Source organism: Hibiscus syriacus, unplaced genomic scaffold, assembly GCF_006381635.1.
Source record: "Hibiscus syriacus cultivar Baekdansim isolate YM2019G1 unplaced genomic scaffold, ASM638163v2 tig00110819_pilon, whole genome shotgun sequence".
Classification (NCBI taxonomy): Eukaryota; Viridiplantae; Streptophyta; class Magnoliopsida; order Malvales; family Malvaceae; genus Hibiscus; species Hibiscus syriacus.
In genome coordinates this window covers 458,153-480,667 of record NW_024062875.1, presented here as the reverse complement: position 1 = coordinate 480,667, position 22,515 = coordinate 458,153, and the positions used below count along the sequence as shown (strand labels likewise).

Below are 22,515 nucleotides of genomic sequence, written 5' to 3'. Positions count from 1 at the left end.
GCCTCTAAACCTTAAGGGAAAATTTTATAGAATGGCAATAAGACCAGAGCTACTGTATGGTTCAGAATGTTGGGCAATCAAGAAGGATTACGTAAGGAGGATGGAGGCCGTTGAAATGAGAATGCTTCGATGGGCATGTGGTAGGACTCTGTGGGACATGACACTAAACTCTGCTATTAGGATGTCCTTGGGGGGTGGTGCCTGTATCCGAAAAATTGAGGGAGAGAAGACTACGGTGGTTTGGGCATGTCTTTAGGTGACAACTGTCGGATGCGGTCAGGAGGGTAGATCGATTACAATCGACGGTGCCAGGAGGAGAGGACGACCAAGGCGGAAGTGGGAAGACTGTTTGAGATCTGATTTGAAGGATTTAGCCATTACCGAGGACATGACCACTGATAGGAAAGTATGGAGACTTAAGACCATGGTAGCCGACTAGTGCGGGTCATATACATAGGGTGTAACATCCATGTCTTCTTTTAAAATGACTTTGTAATAATTTTCATGACTTCTACTTTATATACGTTTCTATCATTAGAATTTATAAAGGCTTAGAACTAGAGTAGCGGAGTAGAGTTGCCTTAGGCTTTCACCCATTTAACTTTATTCATTCTCGTAGCTTGCTATCGTTGACTATTGTGTATCCTTCTCTTCAGGTTTTCTCTTTTTAAATTTAGTCGGGTCTTACTTTTCTGTCTATATACAGAGATTTTTACACAGTGATTGATTTGCAGGGATTAATTCCCATTATAGACGCGCATATGAAGACTGCATATGAAGACTGTTCAACTATGTATTTATTTATTTACTTATACATGCATTGCATTTTATCTTTTTTTTTAATTTTCTGACTGCCGGAGGTCTTCCACGGAAGCTGCTCTCAATCCTAGCGTTGGGGGCAACCTACTACCATACCTCCCCTTATCCCATTGCATATGAGAATATGATTTTGTTGTTGTTGTTGTAATGAGAATGAACCAAAACACAATTTAAAAACACAAAATTTTTATTTAGATTAAAATGAAACAATATCTGATGATGATCTGAAACTTTGACATCTAAATACCAAGTTGATAATACGCACGGAAGCTGTTCTTTAAGACATAATATTATTCATAAAAAACAAAGTCAAAAATCTCAAAGATTACTCTGCCTTGGTCGGTTGCCATGATTGGTACCTTGTCCAATCTCTGACCTGGATTAAGTGCATGCCCTTTAGAATGGTAGATAAACTCACTACCCTTCCCAGATAAGTTTTCCTTGTGCTCAACCCATACCTCTTTGGTTTCAACATCAAAGCTGCAAAACACAATTTTTTTAATAATTTAAGCACCTAGTCATAAGGCAACATGGTGAAAACGGACTTGCCTCGTCACCGGTGTGATCGGTTATGCAGTGAAGCCTACCATGCCATTCCGGTGGCACCTGAGAAGCATCATAACGATCTTTTTTTGCATATTCGACCCACCTGTGCCTTCCTACAAATGCCATTAATAGTATGCGTCAGTAATAAACATAAATTAGAGACAATGATACCTTGTAAGGTACATTCATAGAGTCAGTGTTTACTGCTGTGAAGGGGAATTTTTTGTAGATTCCAAGTATTTAAAAGCTTAAGCGCCAAAATTCAAATAATTCAATTTTCCTTCTAGCATTCTCAACATGTACATATAAAAAAGAGAGGAAATATGACCAATTTGTGTATCTCCAAGCTTCTCATAATACTTATTGCCGAATTTATCAACACCCACAAGTGTTGCCCCTATGCCGTGGACTTTGGTTTGCCTGGATCAATCAATCGATCAAATTACTATCACAGATGAAATTGATGATAATGATGAATATATCCAAAATAAATTCAGACTTGTGCATTTTTTAGATGTAAGAAAAAGTGATACAGAACTCCGGAGGTTTGAAGAGCTGGAAGAATAAAAAAAATCCTTATATATATATTGTGTGTGTGTATATATAGAGAGAGTGGTAAAAATAGGAACAATGAAAAAATATATATATATATATATATATACTGCAACTAATCTATAGGAAAGATGCGTGCAAGACCATATGAGAATGAAAGCCCCATATAGCTTGTCCTCGTAATTAGAAATAACACAGTAAGCAGGTTAACTATCAAATATTAAGAGAACATAAGCTTCAAAAAAACAAGTGCATCTTTTTTTTTCCCAAAAAAAAAATGGACTGCAAATATCATTGTACTCCAGTTTGACTACTTCCTGGAACCAATAGAAGATATCTACACTAGATAGCCTTCCCTCACAATTATACACCGTCGTATTCATTTGCTACTGTAAAGGATAAAGAAAGTATTTATCATAAAAATTGCATATGCCATTCATGCCCCACTGGTTACAACTCACAAGCAATGCTTTCTTGACTTTGCATGAACAAACATGTCTTGTGAGATCAGAAAATCAAAGAGATTAATTAGAATTCATGAGTTTTGTCATGAAAATGCCATGCATAACTCTAGAGTCTAGACAGAAAAAAGTGAGACTAAGGTTGATATGAAGAACAATGGACAGCCCAATATGTCCAACTCAAGGACAATGAAACTGCAACAGAAGAAGAATGATGCTAGTTAACTTGCCAATATAGACATGGACAACATAAATGCAGTTGTGTAAAGAGCCAAAAACACCCTAAGATGTCACTTTCTTTGAAACACCACCAGAGCGTTCTAAAATCATAGAAGAACTCAAGGGTTCCAGCTCATGTCCTTGTAATGGGAAAAGTAGAATTGATCTAATTTCTTGAGGCTTCATGGATGGATGAAAGTAACATGTCCTTGCAAGTTATATAAATACAGAAGGTTTATATGAAGATGATTAACAAGAGAATGTGTCTAGCTAAAGGACAATGAAACTGCAACAGAAGAAGAATGATGCCTGTTCTGCAGATTAACATGCCAATATAGATAATATAAATATAATGTAGTATGGGAGCAAAGGCAACATGATATGTCACTTTCAATGAAACACCACCAAAGCAAATGTCTCTAAATACAGCGTGTCAAACTCACAGAAGAGCTAAAGAGTTTCAGCTCATGTCTTTGAGGTGGGGAAGTCAGAATTTGTCTAATTTCTTGATGCTGAACAGGATGGACGAAAACATCATGAGATGTAAGATAAAGTACTGAAGGTTAAAGAGCAGACACTGGAAAATGCTGCAAACATATTTTATCATTCTCACAAGGTTCCAAAGTGCAAAGGGACAAAATAACGTTAAGTGTCTGGACCTGATCGTATTTAATAGTAACAGATGAAATAGTGAATCATAGTTAAAAAGCAGCAAAAACCATGGCAACTTCTGTATTGCCATTGAACAAAGTTCACTAAAAACTGAGCATAACGCTCTTCGCCTAACTTGAATTCAGGTCAGTGTTCAAAACCTCAACATCACCAATAAAACTACAAAGGGAAAAATCATTTCATCCAGTCATAAGTGCAGTACCATCGATTAGACCAAGGGAGCCGGGGTTAATTCTTAATATTCTAAAATCTCCAGAGCTAAAAGAAAATCATCCAGTCATAAGTGCAGTACCATCGATTTATAACAGTTGGATGAGTGAAAATATATAGTTGAGACTGACTCTTTTTTTTTCTTCAGTGAATATCTTCTCATTTCATATTATTAATCTCAGACATCTATTTTCACATATCAAACGGTTCTAAATATGTGTAAAACTAAAAAAGTTTTACATTGTATAACAGAATCATATCCCAATTAATGAGTTAGGATCCACTTACACAATGTAAAACTCTTTAGTTTTACATAAATATAATTAAAAACTTACATAAAATTTATTAAATGAACTCAAAAATTTTATGTTGTTTGTTCTTAAAAAAATTATTATTAAAATCTTGTTAGATGAAGTTTAAATTGAATCTTTTGTATATTTAAAATAAATTAAGAGTTCATTTATCTAGTTATGCAAACGAACCGAACGAACACGAAGCAGGTTACGAGGGTATATTTATGTTCGTTCGTTTAACTTTAATCAAACAGATGAACGAACACGAAGAACTAGACGAACAAAATTTCTTGTGTGTACATTCATTAAGAATTTTAGCTTGTTCATTTTCGTTCGTGAACATGATAAACGAACACAAACGAACGAACATAAAATTAATAGAGTGTATATTTGATACGAGCTTTTTATTTTCGAATAATTTTAGGATTTATATTTTTTTAATTGATTTTAGTATTTTTATTTGATTTTAAAACTATTTGGGTTTAAAAATAGTAATGAGTTTAATGTTAAAATTTATTATGTCTTAATATTTCAAACGTATCTATAGATTGAGTTGAATATAAACAAACAAACATAAATGAACGAATGTAAAAGATCATAAATGAACAAACATGAACAAACGGATTATCGAACGTTCACAAACGTAAATGAACAAACAAATCATTTATTCGTGTTCGTTTATTTAATTAAACGAACAAAATATTATTCAAGCTCGTTCGTTTAATAAGTAAACTAATATATACAACTTTCCGCCAAAACCGTTCAAATGATTCGTTGAACATTCGATTCGTTTACATGCCTACATTTATCTATCATATAGAAAAAAATATTATATATATATTTTAATAGACGAATTTATGAAATACTCATCTTACTAATATATATGTGGTTATTTTACTTTTATAATTAATAAAAATAATTTAAATTATGCAATTAAGACGATTTATCTAACATTAATTAACATATATTTTTTAGTTAAAAAAATTTAGGGGTTGTTTGTTTACTTCAGAATGATTAAACGTTAAATGATTTAAATGCTGAATGATTCAGAGGCTCTGAATGTAATATGTTGTTTGATAACTGATTCTGAATGATTCAGAATGTACTTCTATGATGAATCATTCAACACTATTTTGCTGAATCAGTCAACACTAAATCATTCAGAGGTACAAAACAAACGCACTGAATATTAAACGATTCAGTATTCAACACTGAATGATTCTATTAAAAGACAAACAAACATTCCTTAATCTTTTTACCATGATTTATGAAATTATTTTTTTTACCGGAGTGTATGAAATAATAAACGGTATATAAATAGTAACTGAGGAAGGTGTTGACTCAACTTTAAAATTTGAAACCACATGGACAAGAAACGGCCCACCACGCTATACGTGGATTATACTGATTGGTGAAGATGACAGGCATTACGTCAAACAAATGAGCTAAAAGACGAGTGAAACAGTTGCAAATGATGGGATAAATCCATTAAACATACTGGACAAGTCTCAAATTTGGTTGAAGCTCTGATAAATTTGATTACAAATTCATAGTTAAATCTCTCCTCCTCGAGAAAATAAGACCGAATCAGGTTTCTCTTCTTTTTTTCATTGTCGGTTCCCTTTTCCATCGCCGAGTTTCTTTCAACTCGGTACTGATTCTTCTTCTTTTTCTTATTTTTTTCGTATTCCTCTTATCAAATAAAATTATTGATTTCGGAAGTTCATATTTGATTGTCTTGTTGGAGAGAAAGGAATTTCAGGGGAAATAATTTGAATTCCCCTTTTGTTTTGTGTTGACTGAAATAGGGATTTTTTTTTAGCATGATGTTATGTTTGAATGAACGGAGTTGTATTCTTTTGGATACAGTGATAATTTTACTCTTTTTTTGTGACAACTTCACTTGATCTCAGTGCGTGTATACCTTTTATTTTATTTTATCACAAATTATATGTTTTGCTTTCCTTTTACCTCTTATTAGATAGAAATTATTGATATCGAAAGTTCCTGTATTGGATTTGTTTTGGCTCCGAAGGAAGGAATTTTCATGTAAAACAGTTGATTTTTCCCCTTTCCGTTTTGTACTTTTGTTTTGATTAGAAAATGGGTTATTCATTGAGCATGATGCTATGTTAGAATTAGTAAAGTTCCACTGGTTTGGATATAGAGTATATAATTTTTATGGTAAAATTTCTTTTCTTTTTATAATTTCATTTGTTATGGGTGCTTATGCTTATTTCATACGATCTAAACTCTTTAAAAGAGTAAGACTACTCAATTAGATATAGTTTATTGATTTTCCTCTATTGAATATTGTTGTGTGGTGATCAGGTAGAGCAAAATGATGAGGCTGCGAACATATGCTGGTCTCAGTTTTGTATCGACTCTAGCAGTTATATATCATGCATTCAACAGTAGAGGCCAGTTTTATCCTGCTATGGTTTATTTATCAACCTCTAAGATCAGCTTAGTGTTGCTTCTCACATGGGCCTTGCAGTTATGTGCGTCTTGTGGCAATTAACCAACGAGTATTCCTTGGGTCTCTTCGTGAAGCTGAGGTTGAGAGGTTGAACGAACAGTCATGGAGAGAGGTCATGGAGATCCTCTTCGCAATCACCATCTTTCGGCAGGAATTCTCAGTTTCATTTCTTGCAATGGTTACGGCTTTATTGTTAATCAAGGCTTTGCACTGGCTGGCACAGAAGAGAGTCGAGTACATTGAAACAACCCCTTCTGTTCCGAAGTTAGCTCATGTTCGAATAGTTTCCTTTCTGGGTTTTCTTCTTCTTCTCGATTCACTGTTTTATACAGCTCTATCAAATTTCTGATCCAACTCGACAAGCTTCAGTGTCCATCTTATTTGCTTTTGAGTAAGTTTTTAATTTAAGAACTTCTCTTCTTTTTTGTGATTATCAGTTGAAAGTTTTCTAAATTCATTAGTGCTTGTCATGCTTTATGATTCATCATTCAAAATGATTTTGTGTTTTAGATTATTAAATGGATTGGCTGCAATGAGCTCATGGCTTGAAGTCATACTTTAAATATGTCATTTACATTGGAAGTTAAATGATAAATGAAGTTGACAGTGGAAAGGTCCACTACAAATCGAACTAGTCAAGTTGCTGGAAGAAAAAGGGTTGTTAAAAATCTATTCTTTGTTTTACAGCAATTTACATAAATATTTGATTATCTTTACCCTACCCCCTTGTTCTTTCAACTGATATGTGTTCATCATCATATTTTCTAGTTTATCTATTTTTTTCTCCGGATTCATATTTGCTTTTTCGGTTTTAGGTATATGATATTGGCCACGACAACAGTGTCAACTTTTGTAAAATATGTTTTCTATGTAAGTGACATGCTTATGGAAGGACAATGGGAGAAAAAGGCTGTATATACCTTCTACTTGGAGCTCGTCCGAGATTTGCTTCACTTATCTATGTATTTGTGCTTCTTTCTTGTGATTTTCATGTAAGTAAGCTATTTATTTTTACTTTCTGTGTGATAACATATATGTTATATTATTCTTGTGCTTAATTTTTGACTGCTGGATAATCTCTAAAACGTTTTGGCTCACTTGAAGTGAAGTCTAAATGCATGTTAAAGCTATTTTATAAGCAGTGCTGCTTTTTTACTTTTTGATAGTATGCTGCACTTTGTGTTAGTTGTTATCATGCTTTAGACCTGCTTCAGTTATCTTGATCTTAAAATTAGGTTTTGAAGTTGGAAGGTAGAATTAGACATGTGGTTTCTCTACATATAGAGATGCGTTGGGCTGATTTCACAACAAACTAGGCTAAAATCTTGATAGCGAATTATATTTTTTAAGATAGTTTTACTGATTCTAAACTTGGTCCTGTATGATGGAGAAACAATGCAATCTTATCTTCATCCCATTAGATTTTACATGGTTTCCAGAATTGCTTTAGACTTGACATTTGGTACTCAACATTGTATAGGCAAGTGTTATAGGTTATATCCGCTTTATGATTGTTTTGTATCCTTGAGACAATAGTCTGGTAGAATATAAGCAATTGAGATATTTCCATCTGGCATAAATATATCCAGTTATTTGTTCTGCCTTCCATCCTGAATTTTCTGATACATGAGTGGGGTATTACCAAAACTTGTTTGGCTTCAATTACATTTGGCTGTCATGACACAAAAAACAGTTTCTGATCCTAGTATGTCTAATGTAGTTGTCGTGAGAACCAAGAATGAAGTGCAGGTATTGAGAATGGACATAGAAGGATAAATGTAATAAAAAAAGAGGGACAAAACTTAAAAGAGGGATCCTTTTGTCTTCTCCAAAATCTCAGATCTCTTTAATTCTTTCTCAGATATATTCATGGTATGGATGTTGATCTTGATTGATTTCTGCAGGAACTATGGTGTACCTCTGCACTTAATACGGGAGCTTTATGAGACATTTAGAAATTTTAAAATTCGGGTCGGAGATTACTTGCGTTATAGAAAGATCACCTCAAACATGAATGATAGATTCCCAGATGCAACCCCTGAAGAACTCACTGCGTGAGTCAAATAGTTTTATTTTTACGATTTTTTAAAAATATAATTTTTCAGTTGCAATGAGATTTTCAATTCATGGTTCTTATTCTTACCTGCTTACTGATTTGTATGAACAGAAGTGATGCAACCTGTATTATATGTCGTGAAGAGATGACCTCAGCAAAAAAGTTAATCTGTGGACATCTTTTCCATGTACACTGCCTTCGATCATGGCTTGAGAGGCAGCATACCTGTCCTACCTGCAGAGCACTGGTTGTACCATCCGAAAACGGAACAAGTTCATCTGAAGAGCAACGTGGAGCTCGGTCAGATGCTCGTCAACAAGGTAATCTCATTGTAACATCATCTATGATAAAATGAACTCTTTCTTTAAAGCATTGCTATGTTGATGACAATCTATACTCGTGTATGCCAACTGGTCTGCTATTTGGTTTTGAGATAATAGGGATCATGATGAATAAATTGCCCTACTTTCTGAAAGTTTGTTGCTTTCTTCTAGGTGTCGGATAAAGCTTGAAGCCTTCAAAAATTTCCATCTCTTATCAGTTTGAAATTCAGTTATTTAGTTGCTATAACTTATGCTTTGTTGAACTGCATCTAAGCTAGCTTAGGTATGTTCCTCCTGAAACAATGTGTGAAAATGCAGAATGTGCAATGGTATTGCCCATTCACCCTTAGTGTGTTGCATTACTTGAGGAAAATGAAGGCTTTCCCTCCCAATCCTATCTTGAATATGTTTCCCTGTTTTATCCCAAAATTTTTCTGGATAACCTGTTCCCTATCCCAGTTATTACATGCCACATATACGATTTGTATCACATAAAAGCTCTTAAGGTGATTTGAGTTGCAAAGAATTTTGGATGTGGAGAATAAGTATTACTTTGTTTGGTTGTGGTCTTTCACATTTTTGCAGCTAATGAAACTGACTTCGTGGTCTGAAAAGGAGGCTAATTGTTTAAAGTGGAACAGGGTCCAGCACAAGTTCTGCTACACAAGGTACTGGTGTTGACGTGGCCACTGATAATTTGACCCGCCATCAGGCCAGGCTTCAGGCTGCTGCTGCTGCTGCGTCAATTTATGAAAAATCCTATGTTTATCCCTCTGCAAACGCTATGGTTTGGTAGGTAGTTTTATGCTTGTATTTTTTTATATCTGTCAATGACATTTGCAGTTTCCTTATTTTGCCAGCTTTATAGTCTCACCTCCTTTCCGATGTGATTTTTTATCATGTGCGAATTACTTTGCGTTAATTATCAATTATTGCAATTTCAAAGAATTTATTTAAATCCGAGGACCAGAGAAAAGTTGTGTGTGTGAGATCATTATTGAAGTGGCAACACTTTTCTTTAAATCCTATATTTAAATAAATAAATAATATAAATAATAGATGTTAATCAATTGCATTGAGACCTTTTACGTGAGCTGAAAAGTGAAATGTCTTTTGCTAAGAGAAAGGGAGCACTTTAAATACATGCAGATCACAGAACATTTTGAATATGAGTGCTATGTTTTAGAAGCTTTAAAGTGATTCATTTGTTTATGGGACTCTCTAGACCTTCAAGGTCGGTACACCCATATCTGCTCTGCTCTGCTTTCTTTTCTTTTTCTTTTTGTTTCCAAAATCTGCTCTGCTTTCTAATTCTCATATTGATACACTCTTTTGTTACGTGATCTGCCTTTGGTGCAATTGCATTGGCTTTCCAATACCAACTGGTGATATATGTTACAATTTTGTGCATGGTACATGCAGGTCTCCAGGAAATGCTGTACTTCCCGGGGCTTCTGCTCCATTGGCTGATTCCATGAAGTTGGAATCTAGTGGGGAAAGCACATCCATTGGACAACAACAGTTTGCCATTCCTGGTGGACAGGCAAACTTACCCTTTCCGCAGTTCCCACACTGCGTTTTTGTTCCTATCCAGTTACCTGGTGCCAATGGAAACCCAGAAGGGTCAGGGAGTAATCAAAATATTTCAGATTCCCAGTTGGAGGCTCAGAAAAAGATTATCCAGCAGCAGATTGAGGTATTATTTTTGTAATGTACTAGTACTATTCTTGCTTTCCCTATACAATTGTGTTTAACTATTTTAGAAAACATTCTCTTATTTCTTGTGCCCTACCAACGAATATACACGTATTTTTCTAGCTTGGGACTTCAGTATACTATTTATGTCCATAAAATTTTGGGATCAAGATGAGAGACTTGGAGTGCATGTCTTACATGGAATGCAGCACAACATGACATTTTGATTTATCCATGACTAGTTTGTGAATAACCACCAACTAATTGTAGTAGGATTGAGAGGTTCCATTTTTTAATTGTTTCTTTCTGTTGCATCGAGCGTCTTCTTTTCTAGTCAAAACTACTTTAACATTTAAAACTAAAATTTATGAACCGACTCGCACTGTTCCTATTTATCCTTTTTGTTTTTGAACATTTCCCCCTACCTGAATAGGTGCTCCAACACCAGCTCCAAATACTACAGACGCAAAAGCCAAAAACTGAGGCAAGCTCGGACGTCGGTCTCGTAGCTTCATCAGATTGTAAAGGAAAGGCCGTTGCATCTTCTTCTTCTGAAGAGTGAAGAGGGTACGTGGTTCTTGCACAACTCCAGCTTATTTGAACTAGTGTAGTAGTGATCTTAACCCGCAACATAGAGCTTATTGAATGCTTCGGAAGTTTACTCATAACTTAAGTGCCAAGTTACCTCTTTCTTGTTTTCTTATCTTTCTAGCTTGTCATACCTTCATAACCTTTCTTTTTACATTGCATAATCATTTTAAGACGACCGTTACTATTTATCAAATGATGATTGTAAAAGAGGGAACTTTAGATCTGAAAAAATAGATGTTCAGAACCCAAGGAGCCTTCCTAGTGGTAAAGGGAACCTCATGTGACCCGGGTTCTAGCAGCTTTGTCTTACGTTTGCGTGAGATTTGTCAAATTTTGAAGTTGGGCACAGATACCATCGTGTAAATGCAATCATATTAGAATGATAAAAAGAAAAAAAATTGATAGTAAAAAATGGTGGAGAGTTGTATTGGTGTAAGAAAACAGCTGGTAGTTCCACCACACTAATAGTAAGTAGCATTCGCATCTTCCTTGTCTACGGTTTGATCTCTGCCTTCCTCAATTTGAAAGTAAAATAAAATTGAATATATTCTTCCATTCCCAACAATTTCGAGGGTCTGAGTTCGAGAGAATCAATTATTAGTAGAGTTTATTCTCTACCCTTTTCAGTTAACTTAAGCAAACTTGGCAAATAAACTATAGATAAGGACCAGAACCTAATCAACACTTTAAAAATGTACTACTCACACTTCGGTTGGAAAAAAATAATAGTTAATTAAAAGAAAGAGAAGCTTTAATAATTGTTAGGGTGTAATATGATTTTAGAAAAATTAAAATGAGAAATGTACATACAGTTTTATTTATATATTTAATTCAATAAATTTTAATTATATTACTACTTTATTATATATTAATCAAAACAGGTAAGGAATAGACAAAGAAAAGTAGTTTTTTAGCGTAATAAACGCCATTTTGGTTTTTTCTTCATTAGAAGCTGCCGAATTCAAAAAAAGAAATAAAGTATGGTAAGAAGCAAATGAAGTTATTTTTAGAATTCTCAATATAACATATCAAAGGCAAAAATAAATGAATTTTATTATAAATATTACAATAAAAATGACAAAAGCCTATTATCTTCAATATCCATATAGTATGCGTGTAAAATTTCTTATAAATCTAACCCTTCCCACCACCTCTTCAAGTGAAGTAACCAAAAGAGTTTCAAACAGAGCTTATATGGAAATAATGAAGCAGAGCTCCTGTTTACAACTAGCTCTAACACACACACCCCTCTCCCTCTTATCCACCCACCCATTTATATCCTATTTTGACGAAATCAAAAAGAAAATTACACTACATCTTATTGACTACTAGCATCAGGCGTTACATCATTAAACTTTTGAAAAGAAAGTGTGCAAGAATTTCACATTCCTATGTCAAATTTGTCTAGGCACAAAAAGCGTGGGATGAGAGGAGCAAACCTTAAGCCAGCCAGATTGTTATTTCTGCAAATATCTATCCCTTTTTCTTTTTGTAGCAACTTCCATGTCAAATTAATGTCATCCCTATCTTGCAAACTTGGTCAAATAAATAAATAAAAGCAGGATTAGGGGGTCAACTAATCGCCGTCATCTGTTATCAAGGCAAATGAGAAAGGTCTGAACTTGTATCCATCACCATGGTAGAATTTATTTTGAAATTCTACCCAGTGTAGACGCAAGGCGTGAAGGAAAGTGCTAAGGGTCTCCATCAAGAGTAGGATGAAAGCAGTTGCAAAGGCAAAAACTGCCAGCCCGACTATGATGTTGTCATACCTGTAATAATCAGTACTCAGGTCATTACCAAATTAGCTATCAGAGAGTAAACAAGTATCAGATAAGAGAACAGTGACCGTGCTTATACACATTATGCACATCAAAACATAGCACGTAATATTATTGCGGTTCCAATTCCATGCAAAATAGTATTGCTGTCCAATGATATACTGACCAAGGCTGCAACTAAAGAGTTTATTGTGAAGTTATTCAGCTGAAGCACAAAAACCATGATTGGCTTGACTGAGCAGCAACCAGTGCCAATGTGCAATAGCTTGAAATTTGTTGTATTGTATCGTACAATAAACAACTACTACAGTATCCTGATTCTTTTTAATTTATGGCCCTATACAATAAGAATGTAAATGAGACACGTGTGCTCATGTAGCGTTTTGGCCCGGGAAAGAAGTTGAATTAGGCCCAGAAAAGAATGTAAACCTCGAGCCGAATTTTGAGCCTCAAATTTTAAGACAAACTCAAGCTTCTTACAGCATCAGTTTTGCTCAGTTGTACTATACAGTGGTTTACTTTACTTTCCCTTTGCCTTGGGGTGGGGGATCATAGTGGTTTACTTTAATTGTCATGCATCCAGAACCGGAATATATAAACCATAAACTAGCAAGAGAACAGGAACAAATGGAAAGGAGTTACAACATACACAAGACGCATGCACCATTTAGAAAATTAAAAGAACTCACCCCCAGGAAAGTAGTAGGACTTTATCATAGAAAACTGTCGATAATTCAGAGTGTGCCAAGCCGTAATGTATTAGAAGCAGACATTAACTTGACATTTATTTAAGAAACAGTGGATAACATTTAAACTGAGAAAACCATAGGTCTACCTTAAAGTCCAAAGCCGAAGATATGATGCAGTGTGGAGACGGCACCTAGAACAAACTCAATGGAATGTATCATTTGGTGCACAAAAACCTCACTAAAGTTGAAATCCTCGTGATGTTCCCGTGCAGAATCAGGTTCCACATCAGGATCAAACTCAGAGGAGATAAGCATGCCATAGTTACGAACTTGAAATCTCTAAAACATATTGAAGGAAATATCTCACATAACTAACAAGATACTCATGTGAACTCTTCTAAATTTATTCTAGAAATCTGAGATGAGAGAGAGAACTAAGAACAAAAAGTCGTCTAGTGCAATAACTAAGCACAAGAAGCATCCAAAAATGATTTAAACATGCAAAAAGGAAACTAAGAATTCTTAGTTGTCATCATTGGGCCCCAAATTAGAAGCCTTCCATCATACCTTGGAAAAGAAGAACAGGAAATACCAATTATATAATAGAATAAGAAGAGACTATTACACAATTATTGGTTCCCATGCGATACATGAAAATTTAAAATAAGGCACTTGATTATCCAAAACTCCACATCATAGCCACATAGGCAACTCTAATCAAAGTTGAAGTAAGAGTTATTCAAATAATTTCTTTTCTGAAATAGACTTTTCGATATAATTTATAACTCAGTTAATGTTGGACCAGATGCTAGCACAGCTGGAAAGAGTTACGATAATCCAAATATTTGGCACAAAAAATTATGCTCAAGGAGCATATCGAACCTATGTTACAGCAGATGTAATGTATAGTCTTACAACATGATCCACATAGATTAAAATGTTTACAATTTGATTACCATTCTTATACACAATTCTTCACTCATTTACGTTTAAACCATTATGTAGGGGGAGGATGTAACATCCTAAATACCGGGTAAGTGACCAAATTATAAAATTTTAGAATTTGGGGACAAAAGTAGAAAAGTTGAATAGTTTAATGATTTATGTAGAGATATTTCCTGAAAGTTGTTAGTAATTATTAAATGAAGTGAAGGGTAAAACGGTCATTTGACTTAGAAATTAATTTAAAATGGGATTGATAAGGATATCAGGATAAGATGAAGGAGATATTTTCTCTAAAGCTTCTCTTCATCTTCTTTCTTTCTTCTTCACCGTGAACCCTGAAGGCAAAGGTGAGTTTCTTTGTTAGTTAATTATTTGTTGATTTTATAGTTGGGTTTTGATCATTAGATGATAACTAAGCTTAAGAAAAGCTTAAGTTATCTTAAAATCAAAAGATAAAGGAGTTAGGGAAGATTAAAGATTTGGAGTTTTTGAGTGAAATCTTGAAATAGAGTTGATAAGTTGAATTTGAAGTTAAATTTGATTTGTCATCAACTTAATTAAGAAATATGAAGTGATAGAATTGAATTTAGAGTATATTGAAAATTGGGTATGATTATTGATTTTATATGGAGAATATGATTTGAGGTTTGAGATGTAATGAGTAGAAATTGGTTTAAGTATGTATATTTGAATTAAGAATATGAAAGGGAATGAAACATGAAGAATTGAAGTTGGAAATAGTGAATTTTCGTGCATGAATAGTGATTTCTGGGCAGGTGCATCGATACACTATAAGTATGTACCGATGCACTAAGACAAATTTTGAAGGTGCATCGATACATTAAGGAGTGCATCGATGCATGGGAATTTCGAAGCTATTTTGTATATCGATGCACCCTTAGTGCATCGATACACCCTTAAAGGAAAAATGAAATTTTGGTTCATTAAATTAGCCTAAGTTATTAATACCAAGTTATAAGGTTTAGGCTTTTGATAATTGTCTCGGAAATTATGTTTATGTAGATATTGAGCCTAAACAAGTTCCGGAACAATCAAAGAGTTAAGATCGAATCAAAGTAAGGCTAAGGTAAGTGCATATGCATAGCATGATTATAGTAGTATATTCCGTTCTAGACTTGTGATAAGTCTAGATTTAATACTTTGATATATGATTCATTTCATATTATGAAACATGATATGAGTTCATACCATATAGATTATGTGATATGAATATGCAGGAAAAGTTATATGAGTTATGTGATAAAGGTATGGAAATGATATCTCTATGAGATACACTAGGTGATTCTTATGTATGTATGAATACATGAAAATGGGTATATGTTATTATATGTGACATGACCTATATGATTACATGATATGAAATAAAAGAGTTACGAGTTATATGCATATGAGATATATGTTTACACGTACATGTGATATGTGACAGAAGAAAATGAACATGTGATTATAAGAGAAATAATATGAATACAAAAATGTTATAAATGATAATGCCCATGTTATGTGATATGAGAGCTAGTGGTATAGTTGGCATGCCAAGAGTCGAGGGTTTACCTATGTTCTACGGAACATATGGACAGAATTACCTATGTCTTTTGGGACATATGGACAGTATACCTATGTTCTAAGGAACATATGGACAATTTACCTAGGTTCTTCGGGACCTATGGACAGTTGCCGAGGTTCTGTATGACCTATGGATAGGTCCTTCGGGACATTTGTACGAGCTGTGGTGACAGCATAGTGGTGCACAACCTCAATGTACTCACATAACTTAAGTTCTCAAAGTGTACATGGGCTAATACATAGACTTTAAAGAGAGTAAATAAATCGATTGATATGATATGATGTGTGTTCTGTTGTGAAATGATATATGTATTCCATGATATGTATATAAATGTTTAGTATATGTTTATATGATAAAAAGAATTAGTGACATGTGTACATGGGTTAATAAGAGATAATAACAAATACACTATATGTGATATGTATATGTTTTGGTGATATGAAATATGTTACATGAATTATATGATGGTATATGTATATGTATGCATTTTAATATATGAAATGTTCTAAAATTTTATTATATGTTTTATATGCCTCACTAAGTCAACGACTTAGCGTGTGATTGTTTCACGCGTAGGTTTTGAGAAGAGGAAGATTGATAAAAGTTGTGCAAGACAGGTCATTTCCTCCTTTCCAATGATCAGAAAAGAAATGTATAGTATGTATTTTGTAAGAATGATAATGGTTGGCATGTAAACAAAGTCAATAAATTAAGTATTTATGCTCTGATTGAGTTTTATAATGTTTCTAACATATTTATGTAAATGTAACTGTATAGCGATGAAAGGTTATATTTTTATGAATTTATATGTATTTTTACGAAAGTTACTGTAGCAGTGCATCGATACACAATTTATATTTGAATTTTTTTCACTGTTCATGGTATTGTTCATGGTACTATTCATACCGTATAGTATTGTTCACAAATACGTTTTTTTCTTAAATTTTTATAATAAACCATAATTTAATAGAATACTATTGTATTTTCTCAATATAAGTTCAAATGTTTTGCTATCTTACCAGAATATTGTTTCAAAAAGTCAATGTGACATCTCGGACTCGTATTCGGGATGGATACGGGTTGGGGTGTTACAGAGGATGTACCTATTGAGAAAAAAAATATTACAGGATGAGAAGATAAGTCAAAAGTCCACATGACATGCAAGCCATTCAGTTCGACACTCTGGTTAGCTCATTTTAGAGAGGCTTTTTTCAGGACAACGTAATCTTCAAAATAAACTAGCTGGGTAATAGGTATTATAAAAAATAAATGTTAGTCATAGAGGCTATTACGCACATTAGCAAAATTGCTCTAAGAAAGAAAAATCAGCAACAGAGTACCTCAGAATGAAGCTTCTTCAAAATAAAAGGTTTAGGAAAAAGCATCCACGGAACTGCAACTAATGCCAAAAGTAGCAACACAATCTGTGGTACAAACTGATACCTAACAACAAGATGCAAAGTAAATTTCAGTTCCATCATATAAAGAAAGCAAGTGGAAAACAGGGTATAAGTCGGAGGAAGAAAAACAGACATAATATCCAGGGAGTTGTGAAAAAAGTGTGCATTGAAATAACTTTTTATGATTCCTAGGTTCATCTGGGCCACACCCAGCAAAATTGACATCTTTTTTTTAAGAGAGTTAAGGAAAGGTAACTCTGAACGACTTCCACGCCAACTCGGATCCACACCAAATGGGTATGGATCTCGAAATTTGATTAAACCGGCAGAGTGCGCATCGCTGAAACAAAAAATATAACAGTGCAGTAACAAAATTAATTGAATAAAAAGAATGCTCATCCTTGTACACGAGAGATTGTTATTCGACCCGATGGTTTAAGCTAGTATGTGCAAACCGAACTAGTCTCCCTTTGTTAACACATTAAAGTTACAACCAAGATATATGCACATAACTAAGAAATACCAATGCAGGGTTGAAAAATATAAAAAATACATGAAATAAACCTAATTGATCTTATCATAAATGAACATAAAGAAGATCAGCAAAGGTTGATTCAATTGAGCAGTCCCAAAGTATAAAAAATAAATTTTCTTTCACCTGCACTGCAAAGGTGACTACAAATACTATCAACTCATACTTGCATAAAGAAAGAAATAGAAAACGACTGAGAAATCAAGAAAAGGTTTACATCCAAAATCGCAGTTATGAAAATTAAAAAAGACGTGCTTCCAAAAAAAATGTCAGTACAAAAGAAGACATCAGACGAAATAGAACATATTTTATCTTTCCTAGTTAGTAATGAGATCTAAAAGTAGCAATATGAACCTGCAGGTAGCATCTCAGCACTTGTAAGCAGAACCACCAAATATGTGGAAGGGAACAGTGAATAATTCATTGTAAATCAACCCACAATAATTGAAAAAAGTGATATTAAAAGGAGTACGTAACGCCCCCCAAATAGCATCTCCATAGAGTTTCCAAGTTTCTGTAAGGTATCAAATGCATAAATTAGATTAGTATACGTGCTACAGATAAATTTTGGCCGGGGCTACAGGTGACAAGAGAACTATAACCATTTTGTAGGAAAATCAAAGAGCATGAAATGTTATCCTATTAAGAAATGTAAATTACTGAAAGCATCTATAAATAAACTAAGCATGCCGACAAATGAAAGAAAAAAAGATATAATCATCACACCCGAGTCCACATTAACTTATTAGTGTAATCACATCAATCCCATTCCAATTTCCTTTCTCACTTTGAATCAGATGCTTTGCTATTTCACTAAAGAGTAAAATGAAATCTTATTATCTTCTGTTTTTCCGAGATCCAGACCTAACAGGATTCTTGATAGGTAGTTTGACCGATAGGCAACAATAATAGGAGAAAATGATATTGTGCAAAATCAGTAAAACACTAAACAGAACAGAGGAAAGCAACAGAAATGTGGGAAATCCATTTCGAAGATATTCATAAACCTGTATTTCAGATTTTTTTTTTTACTGATCAGACCAGGTTCTACAATATGACATTATCTATGGGTCAGTTCAACTATTCAAATCGTCACTGAAGTAGGAATTAGTAATTAACTATAAAATGCAAATGTGTGTCAGCGTTAAAGTCTCACTAAAATGCTCCAATAAGAAATCCTACACTAAGAACATTATCCTGTCCAGTATTCCTACCATAACCATAACAGTTTCTGTATTATACACATAAAACATTGCCTGTTAGTTTCAACTCTAAACATGATATGTTTTGCCCACATGCCTGAGTGCTGAGTCGGCTTTCTCGAGCTATGAGGACCAATGCTCCTAATAACAAGCATATTCCGTGACCCCAACCGCCAAACATCACCTCAAAAAGAAATGGAAAAGTAATAACAGTGTAAACTGCAGGATTTGCCTCCTGATATCTAGCAACAGTGTAAAATGTTCTCATGTTAGTATTCTGATTACAAGTAAAAAATTCAACTCTAATACATATAAACAGTTTATCCTAAAAACACTATGGTTTATTAAACTGATCAAGAATAAATGAAGATCAGCAGTCAGGAAACAGAGGAGACACTTCACCTTTGAGATATTAAAGTGCCATTAGATAAATATTTTAACACCTAGCTTTGTGGTTAGGAAGCAAACCATGTTAGCCAAGGAACAGAAGGTGTCATCCACCACCACCCCCCCACCCCCAACAAAAAAAAGAAAAAGAAAAAAGAAAAAGCATCTTATATTTTACCATCTAAAACATTAAAGCAGCAAAGAGTAAAGCTAGAACTCACCCATATGCATCAACAATCTCCTGATATGCATTTGTGAAATGGTTGGTTCTGAAATATGTAGGAGGTGATTCTACAGCGTCCATCACATAAAAAATTATACCAACTTGCGAATTGCTATCAACTGTTGCCCGTTGCAGTGCTTCTTGAACCTGTAAGAAAAAGAAACCTATTTCCTCAATTCTAAGGCCACAAAGCTCTAACAGAAGATCAAGAGGGAAAAGAAAAAAAATGAAAAATGTTAGTTACAAAGAAATTGGATTTAGAATGATGATGCATAAAAGATACCTTAGCTTGTGCAAATATAGGGCACAATCCTTCCCCAACAAGACATTTCTTTGTAACATCGAAATTCAACATATTCAGTGTATCATACACAGCTTTCCCCCTTCGTACCTAATTTAAAACAAAACAGAAATCACAAGGGTCTTAGTTGATAATAATACAATATCAAATTTATCCTACTTATAGGATTTTCATATGCTAGCTAAGTAGTTTTGCATGTCGAGATGTTCATTGTCCCAGCAGAGGAAACAAATATACAAGACATGGTGCACTCACTAGTACATCTTACCATGCTCATCCATCGTGTTAGATGGTATCCAATTGAAGTCAGAGCTTTATTTTTTATGGCGAATACCGGCATCCAATGTGACCTCTAATTCAGAAAGATGTGACAAGACCTGTGACAAAAAAGCAAAATTTTAACCAGAAGAATACAGATTTCTATAATTCCAACTAATAACAAACATGTAAGAGATATTGATAGGCAAGTGAAAAGGTAAAAAGAGCCAAATTAAATTAAAGTTTGCATTTTCTCTTAGATATTCCAGAACAAAAGAATCAATATATTTATATATAACAGTTGGGTCATCTCCTCAAAGGATCAAGAATATTCATTTAAGGCTTGATTGTGAAGATGCATACTTGTGCTTCATATTTTCATCTGGAAAAACAAAATAGTTAACCTCCACGATGCTGTACTTACTTCTTTAGTTATTTGCCTTTGTTTACTGAAGTCATCAGGAACAGGATAGCAATTAGCTCCAAATGCTTCACAAATTTTCAAAATCTTTATTCTTTCCCATTCTCCGGAGAAAAAAAACTACAAACACTGTTTTCTCTACCTGCAAAGATGAATAGAAATGGAAAATTGTAAAGTTGATATCAATAATGCATCAATGTAGCTAGCAAAAAGAAATACAATAAACCTCTTTGGATGTAGAAAATACAGATAAAAAATTTACCAAATAACACAACTTCCAAATGAAAAGATAACTGAAATAAGATTTAGCAACACAATAGGTGATTATGAGTAGGAAAATGAAACCTTTTCAGCTGATAAAGGATCCATGATCTCTTCACCAACCGGTGCCTGATTGAAAAGCATATTGCCTCTGGTAGCTCGAAATAAGATCCTCTCAAATCTAAGAGCCTTGGATTTACAAATAATCCCGCTGATGAATCTCAACCCAGATTGGTCTGCAGTCCTCATTTCCTGTACGATGAATAATCATATAGTAGATGGAACCATAAAATAGGCTTGAAAAAAAAGTAATTAATCACAGGGTCAACAATTACCTGTTCAATTAATGATGATGCCTCATCATAACTATGATTAGAGTGTACATTCTCACTTAATTCCCTTTCCTCAGCAACTGCATGGTTATTACTAGACACAATAAAACTACCTGCCTGGAATTTGAGAAATATGTATCAGAAGGCATTCAATATTCAACACAAAAATTTGGTTACCTAAATCTTCCATAAATATGGCATCCAGAATGTAAACTGAAAAGAGTTTACACATATTTGACAAGGTTACATATAAATAGGATCATCAAAGAGCTTAATTTCTTGTAAACAATGACTTGAGTACAAACATGTTATAAAGTTTACAACTATGCACTGACACACAATGGATTTCGAAATTCAACCATATGGTGGAATAATTAAGATTAAATGGCATATAATAGAGGCAGAAAAGAAAAACCCTCAGATGACTGTTAGCAGTGAAGATGGGATAGAAATCATTAAAAAAAAATTGCAATAATGCTATGTTACTCTGTCAATTGTTTCCTGTTGAAGTACCTATGTTCGAAACCCATTTTGAACATATATATATGTACATGGGTATGGGGATATGACCTTTTAAGTATCCTCCAAATACATGCAAAATTTTATAATGTACTTGAATCTGATGCTCACACCCAAATTCAAGTAACATGAATAATTGGTAACAACAAAAGAAATATAAACATATAAGAAGAAATGAGTCAGAAATTCACCTTTAGCAAAACTATCTTGAACTCCCGGAGCTCATTGTATGTTTGTCGAAGTTTTTCACTGTTGGAGTTCATTTCAATTAGCTCATTTTCATGCTCGGCAAGTTGGATCTGAAATTGTAACAAAAACAAATTTGATAATCCTTATTCCAGAAAAGACCAGTAATACTTGCATTAACTATTATTGCATTCAATAGATTAGCAATTTATGTAACTGCTGGAATAACAGGAAAAAAAACACAAAGCAAGTCAAAGTTGGGAAGGAATAATTATGTAATGGGAGGAGTAGATAAAATGAACCTCTAATTCCTCTAAGTCCACATCCAGCTTCACAACAGGGTGTATTGAGGATGGTAGACCAGCTTTAACAATTTGATCTTTGAAAAACTGTAGCTTCCTTGACATTTCTCCACAACGCTTCACCTGTTAAGACCTCTGAGGAATTAAAGGTGGAAAAAGAGAGAGGGAGTTTATTAAAATAATTTTTTTTCAAGTCAAAGTGTGGTCTTTTGTAATTCTGTTATCTTTAGTAGTGATAGTTAATAGCGAGCGTTTAATTTATTACAAATCGATAA

General features: G+C 33.9%; 3 pseudogenes; 1 reads left to right on the top strand and 2 right to left on the bottom strand.

The window, feature by feature from the left end:
• Nucleotides 1-1,144: 1,144 nt before the first annotated feature.
• LOC120142100 lies at nucleotides 1,145-2,300 on the bottom strand (annotated as a pseudogene).
• Nucleotides 2,301-5,282: 2,982 nt separating this feature from the next.
• Nucleotides 5,283-11,034, top strand: LOC120142225 (annotated as a pseudogene).
• Nucleotides 11,035-12,492: 1,458 nt separating this feature from the next.
• On the bottom strand, nucleotides 12,493-22,345 carry LOC120142099 (annotated as a pseudogene).
• Between the last annotated feature and the right edge of the window lie 170 nt (nucleotides 22,346-22,515).